Genomic DNA, 16445 nt, shown 5'->3' with positions numbered 1-16445 from the left:
TTATGGAGGTTTATTTACTGATACTAATAAAGAACTGGTTAGCTGACACAATTGTAAACCATCTAGGTGAAGCCACCAGTAGTGGCCAGTCTGTCATACTGGTATAGGATACATAGTTCATCTTCCCTGTAAGAGAGTTTCTTACTCTTGCAGTGCGAATTGATATTTTGTAAGCGATGTGGTAAAAAGGTTGACATGTTGTTAGAACATTGTATGGTGATACTATGGCTGTGTTGTTCATATGCTGTGGATGTTACATTTTTGCTAACTTGTACTCAAAAATAACAAATCTTTCAGATTCTATTTTGATAGCATCTGTAATAGCTGGTTTTACCATAGATCAATTGGAATTGAATTTAAGAAACATTTAACTTGCCTAACTAGCTTGTTCGAGAATAGGTTTGCATCAGGGCTGCACTGTATTAGGGGGAAAAAATGACACTGCAGTTGTTTTCCAGCATATATAAAAATACAGTAAATTTCACCTGATGACATTGTCTTAAGAAAGAATTCATCATTCTAGGATGATTGCTGCGATTTTGTAGGGGAGTGCATCGTGTGTGTGTGTGTGTGTAATATAAAAACAATTTAAAAGCTCAAAAATGACTTTTGAACTTTAATGCATTACAATTACATGATATTCATATAATGCTCTTGTATCTATCCAGGCTAAAGTCAATAATCCAACATATCATGCTATTAATAATTCATTTTGCTTACCCCAAAGTAAGGGGCACATCTGTGAATGAAGAAGCAGGGTTGTGTATAGAAGATATTTGGAATGTTACAGTAGGCTATATCTCTATAGTCCATTAAGCTGGAGTCAATGTTGTATCAGACAGACTTGTCTTATACATTAGTCATGGAAAATGAACACCATGTGAGATTTGCTTTTGTATCAAGCAGCTAAATACTTTTAATGTGATGTGTATGGGGAATGTGACTTTTGCACATGCACACATTGTGATGACGATGCTGAAACAGTATATTATGCTGCCCTAGACAAAAAAAACCTTATTTATCTCTTCCTTATTGTAAATCAATGATTACAGGACTATTCTACATATGATAAGAGGTTAATTTCTATTGTCATAATATTGATTGTGGCAATGTGGCAAGCAAACTAATCCATCTACCTACCCACCTACCTAAAGTCATGTTGAAATTTTGTCCTAGCTTAGTTGGCTACTGTTATCTTGATGGCTAACCTAGGGAGATATTGCCAACAGAGAAAGACTGGATAAGATGAATAATGTCAATATTACAGTTAAATTGTCCAAAATGTCTGATATTAATTAATTTATAATAAAAAATACCTTACATTGTTTGTTTCCTTCTGGGTTTTTTCTCCAAAAAAAATGAACATTGCCATCTGAAGTCTGGGAAAACTGCAGAAGCAGCTCTTCTTCCTGCACTTTTCCACCAAATGCAAAATAAATAAAATAAGCCATGCTGCTAAACTAATCATGTTGCATTGTAATTCATGTCAGGTGGATATTGTAGTTTTTAAAACGGGTAGTTTGTACAATGCACTGTAGAAAATAATTGTTTTATTACAAGTAATCACTTAATTTGTTGTTATTATTATAATTTTGGGAGGCACTGTGGCTGCAGGATTATTACATCATTATCCATCCATTAGTTCTTTATTATAGGTCAGTTGTTGCTCATTGTGTCATAATGTCAAACTTTCAGTTTCAGACATTCTGGTCACACCTGTATCATGGTACTGCAAAGAGCCCACCCACTGCTCTGTTCGTACTGTTCAGATCATTAATAGGATAATGGAGCCTTTGATCATCTAATTCTCATTGCACGTGTGTGTGTGTGTGTGTGTGTGTGTGTGTGTGTGTGTGTGTGTGGCGCAACTTGCAGACATCTCTGAAGGTGCTGGAGCTTGATTAGCTGGCTGTGCAGATGCACACTCCAGTGTGATTGCAGCCCCTTTTCATTAGATTTCATCACATCACTGCTTCTCATTCGGTAGCCCCTCCTCCTCCCCCAAGCCGGTGTGGTTACCCGCAGGGTGATGGAGGCAGCGGTCTGCTGGGAGAGAATGGAGGAGTTAATTGCTGGCACCCAGCAGGTGATGCGCAGACCGTGATGAGTGCAGGGACGCGGCCCGTGATACCAGACTGGACAGCGCTGGTCTGCGGCACCTGCACCAGCTTCTGGACCGCTGCAGGTTTTAGAAGCCATTGTTTGCTTCTTCAACCGCAGTCACGCTAGCATAAAGGGCAGAGCTTTCATTATGGAAGAGCGACAGAGTGAGGGGGAGAGATGAAAGTGAGGGAGGCATTGAGAGAGATTAACAGAGAGACGGACATTGCTGTAAAGAAGCTAAGCAGTTTTTTGTTTTCCTGTCTTATACCTGTATATACATTGTGTTTCTCTTTCTCTCTCTTTCTCTCTCCCACTCACCCTCACCCTTTTCAGCCTTCCAACAATCACAAGAGGGGAGCTTGGTTAATCACCACAGTAAAGGTGAGAATTTTAGCATTTGAAGGAGGCAGATATATGAATAAAAATTGACATTTTACTGGCATTTGTCAGTGAAATGTGCATTAGAGGGGAGCTTCTGAAAAAGGACTCCTGATGTATTAGCTGAACTGGCATGTCATTTTCATATTCTTAGTGAACTTCATGACCGTACAGTTATCGGAGCTATGCGCCCAGATGTTGCTAGAAGGAACTGTCAAAACAACCGATTTGATCTGCATTGAGCAACCAAAGCTGTAGCGCTTGTTAGCTGTTGATCCAATAGGCCATTGGTTTTGATCTGCTCCAGGTGATGATCTGCTCCTGGTGATGACTATGAATATATGAGTAATGAGGACATGGGCTGCTTATTGTCTTTTAGCACATCTCCAAGTCTTTGTAGGAATGCTGTTGAACATGCTTGGACCCATTTCTTGTGGAGTAAAGGACTGTTATTGAAGAAGAAAAGCACTTTAGGATACTGGCAGTTGGGCACAGGTGTTAAAGCTTTCCCTTGACACTGACTTCGATTTCACCTGTCCAGTCCTTAGCATAGCAAAGGATTACTAAGGAATTACATTTTTTGGCCAGCACTCTATCAGGTCAGAGGTTTTAAAAGTTGCACTTTGTGCTGCCTGTGAGGTCAGGATGACTAGTTGAATATGTCCCTTAATCACATAAGATCAGGAACACGGGAGGTGCTTGGGTCATCGGAAGAGTCCCAGAGATGATGGGGTCATTCTCAGAGGCTTAAAGGAGCGCATTCTAGGCTCTGCAAGTTTGCGTGGCTTCCACACATGCAGATCCATCCTGGTTACCTGTCAAAAAGCGCTTTGAGAGCAGTTGTTCCTATTTGATGAGGAGGAGGAGGAGAAAGATTTGCTCTGTACCGGAAGGAAGATCCCATGTTTTGTTTCTGATCCCCTCATCTGAAAGGGACATCTGCTTCTTCCTTTGAGCCTCCACAAACAACGAGCCACTGCGGGTAATGTATTCCCTCCCCAGAGTGTCCTCAGCACAGCTGCTTCAGTGGCTGTTCAGCCGTCCCCGAGTCCCAGGCCCCCCAGTCCCGGGGGGGGGGGGGGGGGACTGCTTGCACATGGGAATGACCTCGCCAGCTCCTGGCGAGGTTAGTGCCGAGCGAACGGCATTCCCTTCACAGGTGTAACATGCTGCGGATGACACTTATGGCAGAATGGTGCGAGGTACGCTGAGAGGAGTTGGACCTTGGCCGTTGACTGCGATCTCTCGTCAATGGCCAGTTGAACTGCGCACCTGCCCACTCGTACTTCAGCCACTTGGGTGGGGGAAGAGGGGTGGAGTGGCTCTTCATAGGCTGTGGGTGCCCTTCAGGGCCACGGTGATTTTATGGGAGTGATTCTGAGCTATAAACTGTGCCCACGTCTTAGTTTTCCTCCTGTTTGAGGGCATGCTGTGGTCACGTTTGGAATGCAGTAGGTTTCCTCCAGAGTGCATTTGCAATGTAGTATGACCAGGCACCTTGAATCTTCACTTCTTTGAAATAATGGAGAAAAGCTATTTCTAGAAAAAAGACCATAAATAAGATGGAGTATAAATGCCAGAAAGTGCTGCACCACTCCGCCCACCTTCTGTGACATCATCTGGTTCGGGTTTCTGATATCTCTAGTGCCACGAAGCGAAATCAATAAATCGTTTTCGTTTTGTGGTGTAGTGTTGCTCATGATACCAGTAAGACTGATTAGTTTTGTCACAGTCATATGTTCTGTACCATGAGCATTGTCCCTTTGGGGTTTTCAAGCTACACTTTGTGCATCTGTACACATGAGGACAGACGGTGGGCGTGGATGGCTGTTTGGGGCATTTGGGCTGTTAAGTTGGAGGACTTTGTCTGTCTCTTGGGTTCAGGTGGAGTTTCTGTTTATCCTGCAGCTGTAGTTCCTCTCTATCCCACACATACTTAGCTGCTTACTCATAACGTACTGATGGCAGGACACCATAGTCAGTAAAGTCATATTTCCCTGAGGCAGGCGCACTCTCTCTCTCTCTCTCTCTCTCTCTCTTCTTTCTCACTCACATACATACATACATACATACATACATACATACATACATACATACATACATACACACATGCAGACGCATAATACATGCCTGCAAACTGAGGCCAATGAACAAGGCAGAGGCCATAGAGGAGGATCCCAGCTGTTAACACAACACTTCGCCATCACCTTGGAAGCGTGAGGCTCCTCGTCCTTCACTGCCATCCCCACCACATTTACACCAAGGCTCAGAGCCATGACAACACGGCAAGATGAGCGAGAGTGAGCAGACTGTGTTTAACAATGCTCCACCACTGTCTTCCCTTCTGTCCATTTTCTTAACTTTAGAAAACCCTCTAGACCTACATTTGCACGCACCTTTGCGTCTTTTAATGCTGATATATTTAGATGTAGCCCTCCTTTATTCATTTAGGCAGTATTGACAGTTATTTCCATTATCAAAAATATGACCTGCATTGACATCGCGCGACTGCTGCAGTGTGTGTTTTTGACAGCGGCGACCGAAAGAGGTTCGTTATGTTCCTTCCACTACCGAGTACTTCACTGGTCTGACACCTCATAAAGAAAATGAATCTTCAACATGTGCTGTTTGCTCAGTTGTTCACAGATTGACCGCTGGGAATTGACGGTGTTTCTTTTAACTGAAATTTTGCTTCCTGTTCTTTGTTCCATTGAGAGGCTCTGCGCTTCCCTGGAGTGTCATGGCATTAGTAATCATTAGTGCTTTGAAACAGCAGTAAATTATCTAGATGTGGAAATATGAGTAGCCTGCCTTGTTGGAAAGTGAACTTTTCTCATGAGAACTACAGCAGCAGTGTTATTCATGGATCCGAATATTGTCACTTTTGAAATTTAGACTTTTGGGTAATCCAGCCTTCCCACTTTACAACATCCGTTTACCTTTTGGAGATTGTCATTTTGTGACTTGGTGTCACTGAAAAATTTATGAGCATGAATCAATATTTAAAGCTAAAGCATTTTCAGTATTTAACCAGTCAGGGAATATGATTCAGCCTGGGGAAGACAAGACCTCCAGTAGGATTGACCTCTGTAACCTCACTAGGAGTAGAGCGGTTTATATGCATTTCTATTATAATGTAAGAAACTTAAATGAAATTTAGATCTCTTCAAAAACCTGTTGCAATGTTGCCAGATAAGTTACCTGCAAACTGCAAACTAGGGAAGTTTGGACAAGTGTTTGACACAATGACTGAATTTTTAGGAAGGCATGTCTCACTCTGGCAGTGTAAGATCATTTCTTTAGGATGTGTGTACTTGGCTGTCCCACTCCTGGATTATCTGGATAAAGATGAAGATTGCAGCACCTGTGTTTTATAAACATTTGTGACAGCCCAAGATAGCGAGGGGGGTGGGTGTGGATAAGGTTTACATTTTCATTCTTGTCAGATTTTCTTGCTAGCATGGGTGAACATTTGTAAACATATTCAACTTTAAACACCTCTGATTGGTTCATCTTGTGTGTAGACCTTTTAAATGCCGCCTCTGCGAGGACGAGGAGGCGGAGCGGGTTTTCTCTGTGTATTCAGACTGATTGGACCTCACTCTCCCCCTCCCCTCCGAACAGCCTACTGAGGAATCCTAAACATCCTGAACACTACCAGATGTGTAAGCTCTGACCTGCCTCTCTTTTCCACCCCCTGGCCTGCCCCCAACCCCCGGGACTTTCTCTGCATCTCCTCTTAAGGGCTGCTTCTGGAATCTAAATATACAGCAGGCCAGATCGCCTGGAGGTGTCTCCTTCAGACATCGCTCTCATTCTGGGTAATAACCTCCATGCTCCCTGCTGAACAAGAAGCACAGCCTAGAAGTGCAGGCCTTGTCGAAAGAGGCCAGGACCACTGGTCTGGTGTAATCTTTGTTTCAGTTCATGGTGGGCTTTGTGACGAGGGAGTATCCCGATGCAGGGACTATCCGGAAGCAGTCCTGAACCGCTCTGCCCAGCCGCTTTGCGTTATGCTGAAGGAGCTCAGTAGCACCTTCAGTCAATGACTCCTCATCCCACACTAACCATTTTAAACACCCTGTAGGACAGAAAGAGTTATACGCTTTCACAATGCATAACCCTCATTTACATTCTCCTAGTCTGCTACCTGTCTGTCCTTGTGGGTGCTGTTTTCCTAGTTGAGGAAGATTTGGAGATTTATATGTAAACCCAGAAAAGCATGAAGTTGCCCATCATTTTTTACTAATTAACTGCTTTACAGTTCAGTGAAGGAGCGACATACATGCAGAGCCAAACATGTGGACCTTTTGTTTTTAGTTCAGTAGGCCAGGCTTGCCAAAGGGCAAAGTGAGAGGCTGCAGAAATAGCAAAACCTCCCAAGAAGCTGAATAATTGAGTGAGTTCTGTCCTCCAGCTACGGTTGTGAATCAAGAATGGCAGAGCTAAACTAACTGTTTTTCATGTTTACTTACCGCTAAGCTCAGTAAATGGGGGGAGGAACTTTAGTACATACAAAACACTTCACTGATGACTCCCTTACTGAGGGAAAACACAAAATTCCTGAGCATTATGTAATTTAATGGAGGAGTGTTTCACAGAGATACTGCCTATTTCTGGAGATACTAGGCAAAATAAACATGGGTTTCATGAAGCAAGCACACACATGCAATGTGTTAGTTACTTTGCAGTGTCCGTGGTTATTATAGCTAGTTTCACTTTGCTTTATATCACGTGATTGTGCTTGAATAACATGAAGGACTTAAAAACAAGGGGGGAAAATGTGGGCAAAAAAATTATGGCTTACTTTTTAGCCAATGTAATATTTTTTACTGTAACATAATGTGAATTCCAATCTCAAGAACGGAACTGGGGGAAAAAATAATAAGTAACCTGGGCAGGGAGGGGGGAATAGAAGACCCTTGGACTCTTGGTGCACATTAACTTATGGTCTGCTTTATTTTCTGTGGTATTTTATGGTGTTTCATATTTGTTGCTCTGAGAGAGATGCTGATATTTGACCAATGTGGGAGAAAAAGTGAATGCATAAAGTTAGTGCATTTCTCTCTCTCGCTCTTTCTCTTTCTTCCTCTCTCCCTCCCTCCTCTTTCTCATATTTCTTTGACCCCAGCGTCAGGAATGCGGTTCACTTGCACCGCTGGCTTTTTTCTTTCATGCCTATTCTGTTCATCCCTTTCCTCTTTTTCCCCCATTCTCCTCTTCATAACTCTATCCCCTCATCTCTCACTTTTTCTCTTTCTTTCCCCCTCTCTCTGTTTCTCTGCTCCTCCAGATTTGATCATATTTGTATCCGTCACTGGTGCTTGGCCCCCTGAGGTCATCAGTGCCCAGCAGTGGCTTCCTCAGGACCTGCTCATGTTTTATTGCCTCTACAGAATGCAGTTGGCATTCACAGTACTTGGTCATCTTCTTTGACGCATGCTCTCCTCCATCACTTTTCTCTCACTGATGGCTGGAGGCCTTTGCTGCTTTCCCTGGGATAATGTAAATGATGAGCTCTGCAGACTTAAGCTCCGACACACTTGCCTCTGAGGTTTGTGTACTACTGAAGGCCTTGATGAACTGCATCAGATGTGTTAAATTGGTTTTGGTACTGAGCTCTGATGGACTAGGCATCTTCTGGGCTGCGGTTAAACACCTGTGATGTGAACTTTAGACTGCTCATCTACAGACACAAACCTTTTTAAGTCTTGTCCAGTGTGCTAGTCGCCCTTAATTCCAGCAGTACCAATCAGACTGCTTGGTGTCGGAGATGAGCCACCTGCTTTGCTAGCTCCCTGGACGTGCCCTACTGCTGCTGAGCCAAGAACGTGCCCTGCCTGTCCTCCATTCCCAATCCGGAGAAGATTCTCCTGGAGGATGGTTCCCGGGCAAGCCCGAGGTAACGGCGTGGGTGGGACCTGAGCCAGAAATGGACAGCTGTCGATTTGACGTCCCCCTGAAATGGAGCTGTTGTGCCATCAACTCAGGGGCTAACAGATCTGCCTCCCTGCCACATGGAACCTGCAAGCTTATATTAAAGCAAGAGAGCGGCATGTGGGAGAGCCTGGCAGAATGGAGGCATCGCTTTGTTCAGGAGGGGGGGCAAATCTTTCGAATGCATTTCATATTTCAGTTGGTATCTGTGCCATTCATGGCCATTTCCTCTCTCTGGCTGTGCCTCATTTCGAAAGCAGAAACACATCATGCAACTGCCCCAGTTGTCATAGCAAGATTCAAATAAGTGATGAATAAGCTGGTGGCAGTAGGAGTCTGACATCAGGTGGCTGGCGCCAATGCACCCCCCGGGCATCAGACGTGGCAATGAGCAGGCCCGGCCATTGCCCACCTCCCCAGCACTGCCGGATCTCCTCCCACTCCGCATCTGGTGAGGGCAGTGACAGTGTTGCAGGTCCACGGCAGGTTGAAGCCAGCTCTGGTGTGCTTTGTAACTGAGGTGCTGGTCACTTCAGTGTCTCCCTTTCTGTCGGACGGTCTGTTTCTTCCGCTTTCGTTTCGTCTGCTTTCTCTACTGTGGGATGTCGGCAGCCTGGTGCTATTGTATGCTTTTGTAAAAAATTATTTGTGCGATAACTCTGTATGTAGCGAATTCACTGTATGAATCCTTCCAGTGTCAATCAAGTGTTCATCAAAAATTTTGTTGGGCTGAGATTGTACTTTAACTGTGGGTGGGTGTCTATGTCTACCTCATGTCTCACCTCTCCCTGTCACTGATCTTGTTCCATGTGTGAATTATGAGGTGGAATAATTTCAAACTGGGACTCATTTCATCTGTGTTATTGGCTGTGCTGATGCTGCTTTTACAGCTCGTCCAGGGCCATATGTAAATATGGTGCATAATTTCACATTGAACATGAATCGCATGATTTTTATCAGAGTACATGCAGCCCAATAGAATCAGAGCTGTTTTGCAATTTGCTCATGGTTGTTTACAGTTCAAAACCACATCACAGGAATACAGTGGCATCCCATGTGTGCAAGACTGTAGTGTGTCTGCTCTCTCTCTCTCTGAACAAGGGCTGTGATTGGTGCTGCCGTGGGAGGCAGGGCCACAGTGGTGCGACTGTTCCAGTCACAGCAGAAGGAGTGTTAACTCAGACTTCCTCACACTTCCTTCCTCCTGACGTGAGAACAAATGAGCCAGGCAGTAGTGGCAGACTGGGAGGGAGTCTCTGGCCCCGCCTTTCAAAAACCACCCCCAAAAGACTGGCCCCGCCTCTCTGGCACCACTCCCACATCTCTTGCCCCACCTCTCTGGCACCACCCTCCCCTCTTTCGCTCCTGCTGATGTCAGTTGATGTCAGTGGCCTGCTCCTTTGTGCTTTCTCACTAACAGTGCTTGAGTGCATGTTTCCCTGTGCCTAGGTAAGCAGTCGTTCGTGTGTGTGTGTGTGTGTTTGTGTGTGTGTGTGTGTAAGTGAGTGCGTGCGTGCGTGCCAGCCATTACCTCAGTGCCTGGAGACTGCTGCTAGTGGCAGTGAGGCTCTTGCCTAGCAGTTTGTGCACGTGCGCCAGCAATATGGTCTCTCCATGCTGGGGCCTGTCCACAACGCCACAGGCACCTGGACAGACTTCTGTTTACGTTCCCACCTACCTCGCTGGTCATACACAGACTCTGTGTGCGGCGGGGAGGCATACTGCTCAACTTGCCTAATCATTAACATTCAGTATAGAAATTATAAAAAGAAAAGGCCTCCTATTCAGATTGCAGGCAAATATTATTACTAGTCCTTTAAGGAGCATATTGAACAGATTAAGTGCTTTAGTCATACATGTCACAACAATTCGCTGAGAGCCGAAACCCAAAACTTTCAGTACCCTAGACTACCTTCAGAATTCCCCTACTGAGTGCCCAGTACAACATTGCCAGCGGCTTGCACAGGGCCGACGTCTTGAGAGCAGCTCCAATTCGCTCCTTTGATCTGTCGCCGTGCTTCTGTCCCTCTTTGTAGCTGAACATGCTCTAGGCAGTGAAGTTCCAACCCTACCCCCATTTAAGGAATGCCCCAACGAATTCCCATTCATACATCCGGCCTCGAAGTAGCTTTGGTGACTGTTGCTCGGGAGCTTTGCTGACACGATGTTGTGTAGCGTTCAGAGCTTCCCCTTTCTTCATAGCGATCCGACAATTACGCTACCCACTGCCCACATGGGTTGCAATCCCAAAGTTTAGTTCCCTTCAGAAAGGAGCCTTCTTGGTAGTTTGGACTGCACAGGCATGTGCAAGAGGCCCAAATGTGCAGTTCTACCTGGCCTGCTGCTTCTTTCATCAAGGGAAAACTTCTTTCCCAAGCGCAATATTTCTCTGCAAATGTAATGCCTGGAAGCCATCCCCCTGTTCATCTGCAAGGCCATTGTAACGCACGACTGCCAGTGTTTAAAGCTGGAGATTTTGCAGTACATGCTTCAGTGGAAAACCCCAGGCCATTATTCTACTACCTTGGACTGCTGCACGGGTTGGCGCTGGGACAATGCTGTGTCCGAAATGAAAGCTTTAGCCAGGCCTGCGCTGCTTGGTTTTAGGCCAGCCCACCAAGGCATTCTGGTACCACTGCCACACTGGATGTGGGAGGAGCTTCATTGCACTCGCCAAGTGCAATGGACCCATGATCCTGGCATGCTGGGATGGGTGGACAACCGCAGGTTTGCGTGTTTTATATTTTAGACTAGCGAATGTTGAACATCAAATATGGGGTTGATGTATGTTAGTCAGGTATGTTCTTAGGCTTAATATGATGGAAGGGTGGGGAGAAAAGGTGTGAAAACCTTTTTGTTTATAATCTGTTTATAATCTTTAGCATGCACAAAGAGCTTTGATGAAAAATGCAAGCAATGCAGTCCATGTTTTACTGATAGTAATTCAGCCATTCTAAATATGGTCATATGTAACTTTGGTGTCCTGATACTGGCTAATTGGTACAATCTGTTATGACTGGAGGGCGTTATGTCTATTTGGGCTACCAACTCCTTTGGCTGATTGCGGGCTCTGTGACCTTGTAAGACAGTGGTGGCTGGTGGCGGGCTGCCCTAAAATTGAAACACTCCTTTTACCCTAAGAAATACATGGCCTTGTTCTAACTGCCTCTGATAACCCATTTCAGTTAACCCGCTTCAGACCAGGGTGAGCCCAGCCCGCGTTACCGTGACACGGGCATGGATGGCTGAGCACTGTGCAGAAGGTCCAGGATAAACGCACACCTTCTCAAAAAAAACAAAACAAATCGAAGCTGGTATAAACACAAAGGACTGATGAAACAGAAGGCGGAAGGTTCTTTTGGTTTGTTTCCATGCTCCGTGCTGGCTCCAGGCTCTCGGGAACAAGCAGGCAGTACCGGCACTGGGGTTTTTGATCCGTTCCCTCAGCCCTGGCAAGGTGGCCATGCATGCACCCATGGGTGCCTGTGTGTCTGTGTGGCTGCTGACCCATCTGCTGTCTTTCAACATCGTCAGCTCCCATTTTCTGAGAAAGGAGCAGCAAAATGGTTTCATATGAGTCTTGAGCTTTCTTTTTAGAGCCTGTTCAATCTTCCCACAACCTCACGCTCTCTAACTCTCTTGCTGTCTGAGAAATGAAATTGTTTTCTGACTAAATTATAGTCCTTGATACAGGTGAGTTGGAAAAGGGGCACGTGAGCGTCTAGGCCCCTCCCTCTACCCCACCCAAAGGAACCTGCTGCCACATAGCACATGCATGGCTTCTTTCTTTCTGCCCTCAGCCCCTCTGTCTTGCTTGCTCTAACTGAGGGCATGTTTTGATACCAGCGTTAAACACATTGCTTCCCACGTCCCCCTGGCTCTTTCCTTCTCTGACATGGGAGCCTGCCATCGGTCACACTCTCACATTTCAATGTCAGAAAAGTAAAAACAACAGTCGCATGTAGTCCTTTGTGGACCACCACACTTAAACGCAGCAGCCCTCGTCAGCTGTTGTTTTGTGGTGGACTTTTGCCTGCTCGAAGGGAACTCTGTGTTTATTACAGGAAAGAAAGCACCATAAAACGACCATCAGCAACCTCCTCTGCATAAAGGCACTGGTGTTCAAACGCTGCCAAAGCATACACCCTCGCCTCTGGCTCCTCCCCTCCAACTCTGGCCCCTCCCCTCCGGTGGCTTGTTCAGGGGGCCCTGTGCATTATTCATCTCGGTGTGAGGAAGGGGTCTTTTTGCACTGGGCCCCGGGCCCCACCCTGAAGCCCTGCAGCTGAGCCAAGTGAGGCTGCAGGAAGCCGAGGTCTGGCCAGAGGGGCTCGCTAGAGATTTGCATTGGCTGGTGGACAGGACGTATGGAAGCTCTTGTTTCAGTTTTTCTGTTGAAAGATGGCTTTTTAATGAGAGAGAGAGAGAGAGAGAGAGAGAGAGATATGCGCCTAGAAGGGTAAAAGATTGAAGGGGCCAGGTCAAAGCCCTGAACCTCAGAGGAATCCATGCCCTTTCCCGATGCTTAGGGTTAGGCTTTTGAAACACCCTTGCAGTGCAGTTCCATGCGGTTGTGAGTGCTGGAGCTACAGGCAGAAACATGAGCCTGTCTCTGGCCATAACTCTAACAGAGTGGAGCACCAGAAACCTCAAATGCCCCTTTCTGCACATGTGGGAATGAGGCAGTGGCAGATCATGTAGTGCAGTGGTTCCATCGTGGCTTCCTGTGTGTGCGATGCCAGGGAGGTGGTTAGGTGGGTGGGTGGGTTGTATATTTGAGAGAGTGAGCGAGGGAAAGAGTAAGTGATCAGTGTTTTGAGCAATGTGTGTGTAGGTATGCGTGTGCAAGTGATCGCTGCTTTCATCGGTGTTGTATATGTGCATGTGAGAGGGAAAGTGATTATTGCTTACAGCTGTGTGTGTGTGAGTGATGCGTGTGTGTGGGTGCATGTTAGTGTATGTTAGTATGTTGTGTGTCCATTTGTGTGTGAGGGGGAGAGAGAGAATGTGATCATTTCCAGGTGTGTGCATGTGTGCGCGCACGCATGCATACGTCCATGTGGATATACGCACGCATGTGTATGGCACTCCCACACTTGCATTGTCTTGAATCCCACTCCAAATAGAGACTTTGGTCCCTCACCCAAACCTCCCATCACCCTGGTGTTGTTTTTCTGTGGTCCAGAACTACAGTCCATAGCATTCACTGGTGATTGTCAGGTTGGATGCTGGCCGACAGCAGGGAATGATGGAGAAGGAGCTTGCTTTACCAGTCTAGTCCATCCATCCTGGTAGCATACATACTGCCTGTAATACCACATGTAAACCATACTGTATATTGTGTAACAACAGTTTTGAAGTTCCTGCCAGTGCTGGGTGTTTTTGGCTTTCTTTCTCTCTCTTTTAAAAGTTAAAAGGGGCAAGAACAACTACACCAAAAAAACAGGCTGTCTTTTAGCTTTGAGACAGATTAATGGAACAACTTCCCTTTGGGCAGGTTTTATAAGCTGATGTGAGCCACCCTCACTACTCTAAGCATAAAATGGAAATCAATACCTTTCAGGTTCACAAATAGCCTGGGACAGTTTGGAATAGAGATCTCCCCGTGAAGTCTGCCGTTCTCTCTCACTTCCTCTCTCTGAGTGTAATGCTGACAGGACTGGAGAGAGACAGCAGGGCTTGGAGTGCGCATGGATTTGTGGGATCTGAATGTTTTCTGTGTGTGTGCGTGCATAAACTAAATGTCTGCATTCTCTCTAAAGCAAACATTAAAAAAACAAAAACAAACAAACGCACATGTAGACCAGGAGGAGAAAAAAGAATATTGGTCTGCTGGACTGTGCTTATGAAGCTGTAGTCAGAGGGTGTTTCGTGTATGTGTCTGTTAGTAGAGTTTAGGAGCACAACTACAAACATCTGGTTCTCATTGGTTAGACAAAAATGGAGCCAAGTTTTGGGAATTGGCATCACCCATACACACACAGGCTGAGTCATTTAAACCGAGAGCGCTGTCTTAGAGCTAATGGAGAAATGAGAGATTGGGTAGTAGCGTGAAAGTTCCACCCCGCCCACTTTGGCTTGACCCGCCCAAGAGCCCTCTCACCTCCAGCTCCAAACCTGCTGACATCAACCAGTCCCAAGCAAGCACTCCAAGTGTCAGACACCTCATTTCTCCCACTGCTGCAGAAGCACATACGCCCCTCCCCCCCACACACGGTAGGGAGGGGCATGTTAGATTTTTATGGAGTGAATGGGAGTGTCTCATTTTTCAGAATGAGAAACTCTGCTGGAGCGTTCCCATTGATGAATGTAATTTCTGAGGCACTAAGAAAGGAGGAGAGTAGGTGTGTGTGTGTGAGTGCGACTCAGAAAAATTATGATTACTACAGAGCATTTGTTTATGTACATTTATGACAGTAGCAGTCCTTTGTGTGTGGTGGGGAGGGTGGGTTAGTGTGTTGTGTATGAGGCTCTAGGATACACATTTTTTCGCCCCAACACGAGTGACATTTGCATTAATTAGTCGCGTCTCTCGTGGTACAGCCTGTGGCAAACCGAGTTGCTCGATGCATCACAGTTGGTTCCCCCGCACTGGGGTCCTTTTTCCAAAAACAACCCCAATGTTACATCTCTAATGATCATCGGATGCTTTGTCCAAAAACCATCTCTATGTTGGTGCCCTAATCATAATCATCGCTGGCTTTATCTGCCAACCATCACCAGTCAGTGTCTCTGTAACCTTCACCTGCATCACTGTCACTACTTAGGAGCAGGCCCTGGCCAATCAGAGCTCCTCTTCTGTCGGTGGCCATGTGGCCAAAGTAGTCTGGCTGATGATTGATGCTATGGAATATTGCAATAAATAATTTATGATTAGTTTGCTTGATATCATTCTGTTGCTTACCACTGGCACATGACTTTTCTCAAATGGTTTGACCTTTATTTAAACATTCCCTTAGGACAAGTACTAAAAATAAATATAGGAAGCACTGCTGCAGATGTACATTTTTAAAATGCCACTTAGTCTATAAAAAGGGACTTTTTTCAGTCTGGGTACATAGAAATGAAGCAAATAAACACTAGTCCTGGTGACCTAATTGCTGGTGGAGAGAAAGGTGGATCAGCTTGCTCAGAAGAAAGGTGTTAATGTGCCAGAAACATGGAGAACGTGTTCAAAGGTTGTGTTGCATACATTCAAAATAAAATCTCCACACATGTGCTCTACCTCATGCCCACTGAAATTTAAATTGCTGTAGTCCTGAGTGGAAAAAGGGGGGGGGGGGTGAGAGTACTTGTTGACATGAAAGTTAAATGGATGATAATTATAACAGTAAGTTCATGTCTGAACCTGTCTCTGTTGTTAAAAACTAGATATTGGTAACTACTGGGGAAATGTACATGAACCCCATATGTATTTTTGTTTTTTATTTTTAATTTTTTTTTATTTAGTCGTGTTTCTAAATATGCTGTCTAATTCTCCATCACTCTTCCACTAGCACAGAGGTCACATGTAGAGGAAATTGTTTTGATGACTTCTATATGCAAGACAGGAGACCCTTACACTGAGGGCTCTATGGAAAAACAGCTAGTGTGCTAGTTAAGAGATGAATGGATGGGATATGTACAGGTAAGAATGGTGTCGGGGATCGGGTCCTTGTTCCCGTGTGAGTTAGCACGCGTGCTAACACTGCGATTCCCCCGGGCCCAGAAGTGGGACGAGCTGAGCAGCATCGTGACCCATTCTTCCCGTGTTCACCCGTGTTCACTCATGCCTTTCACTCCATTTCTCTGTTCCAGCACGTCTGCCCTGCACGACAGGACCATTGGATAGGGATTGAGGAGGAGGGAAGAGCCAGAGTAAGTGATCAACCACGGCGTGCCATGTAAACACGCGGTGTCCCCCTTAAACATGTGGTGTAACCTGTGAATGCATGGAAACTGCTTATGGCTGGGGAAAAACAAGTTTTTCGTAAACGCGGTAATTCAATATGGACGCCCACCTTTTTGTTTCTTCCCCCCTTCTGAGG

General features: G+C 45.6%; 1 protein-coding gene across 3 annotated transcripts in view; it reads left to right on the top strand.

Annotated features, from left to right (window-relative positions):
• Nucleotides 1–16445, top strand: part of plxnb2a.1 (plexin b2a, tandem duplicate 1) — a 91472-nt gene that overhangs the window by 19376 nt on the left and 55651 nt on the right. For 2 of the 3 annotated variants that reach the window (XM_081712659.1, XM_081712657.1), the window contains one exon: nucleotides 16216–16275. The exons of the other annotated variant lie outside the window; for it this stretch is intronic. The gene's annotated coding sequence lies outside the window, so the exon portion shown is untranslated. The remainder of the gene's footprint in view (nucleotides 1–16215; nucleotides 16276–16445) is intronic. 3 annotated transcript variants of the gene reach the window in all.

Source organism: Electrophorus electricus, chromosome 4, assembly GCF_041902795.1.
Source record: "Electrophorus electricus isolate QZ-2024a chromosome 4, ASM4190279v1, whole genome shotgun sequence".
Taxonomy (NCBI): Eukaryota; Metazoa; Chordata; class Actinopteri; order Gymnotiformes; family Gymnotidae; genus Electrophorus; species Electrophorus electricus.
The sequence above is the reverse complement of the archived record's forward strand: the minus strand, read 5'-3'. Positions and strand labels throughout refer to the sequence as shown.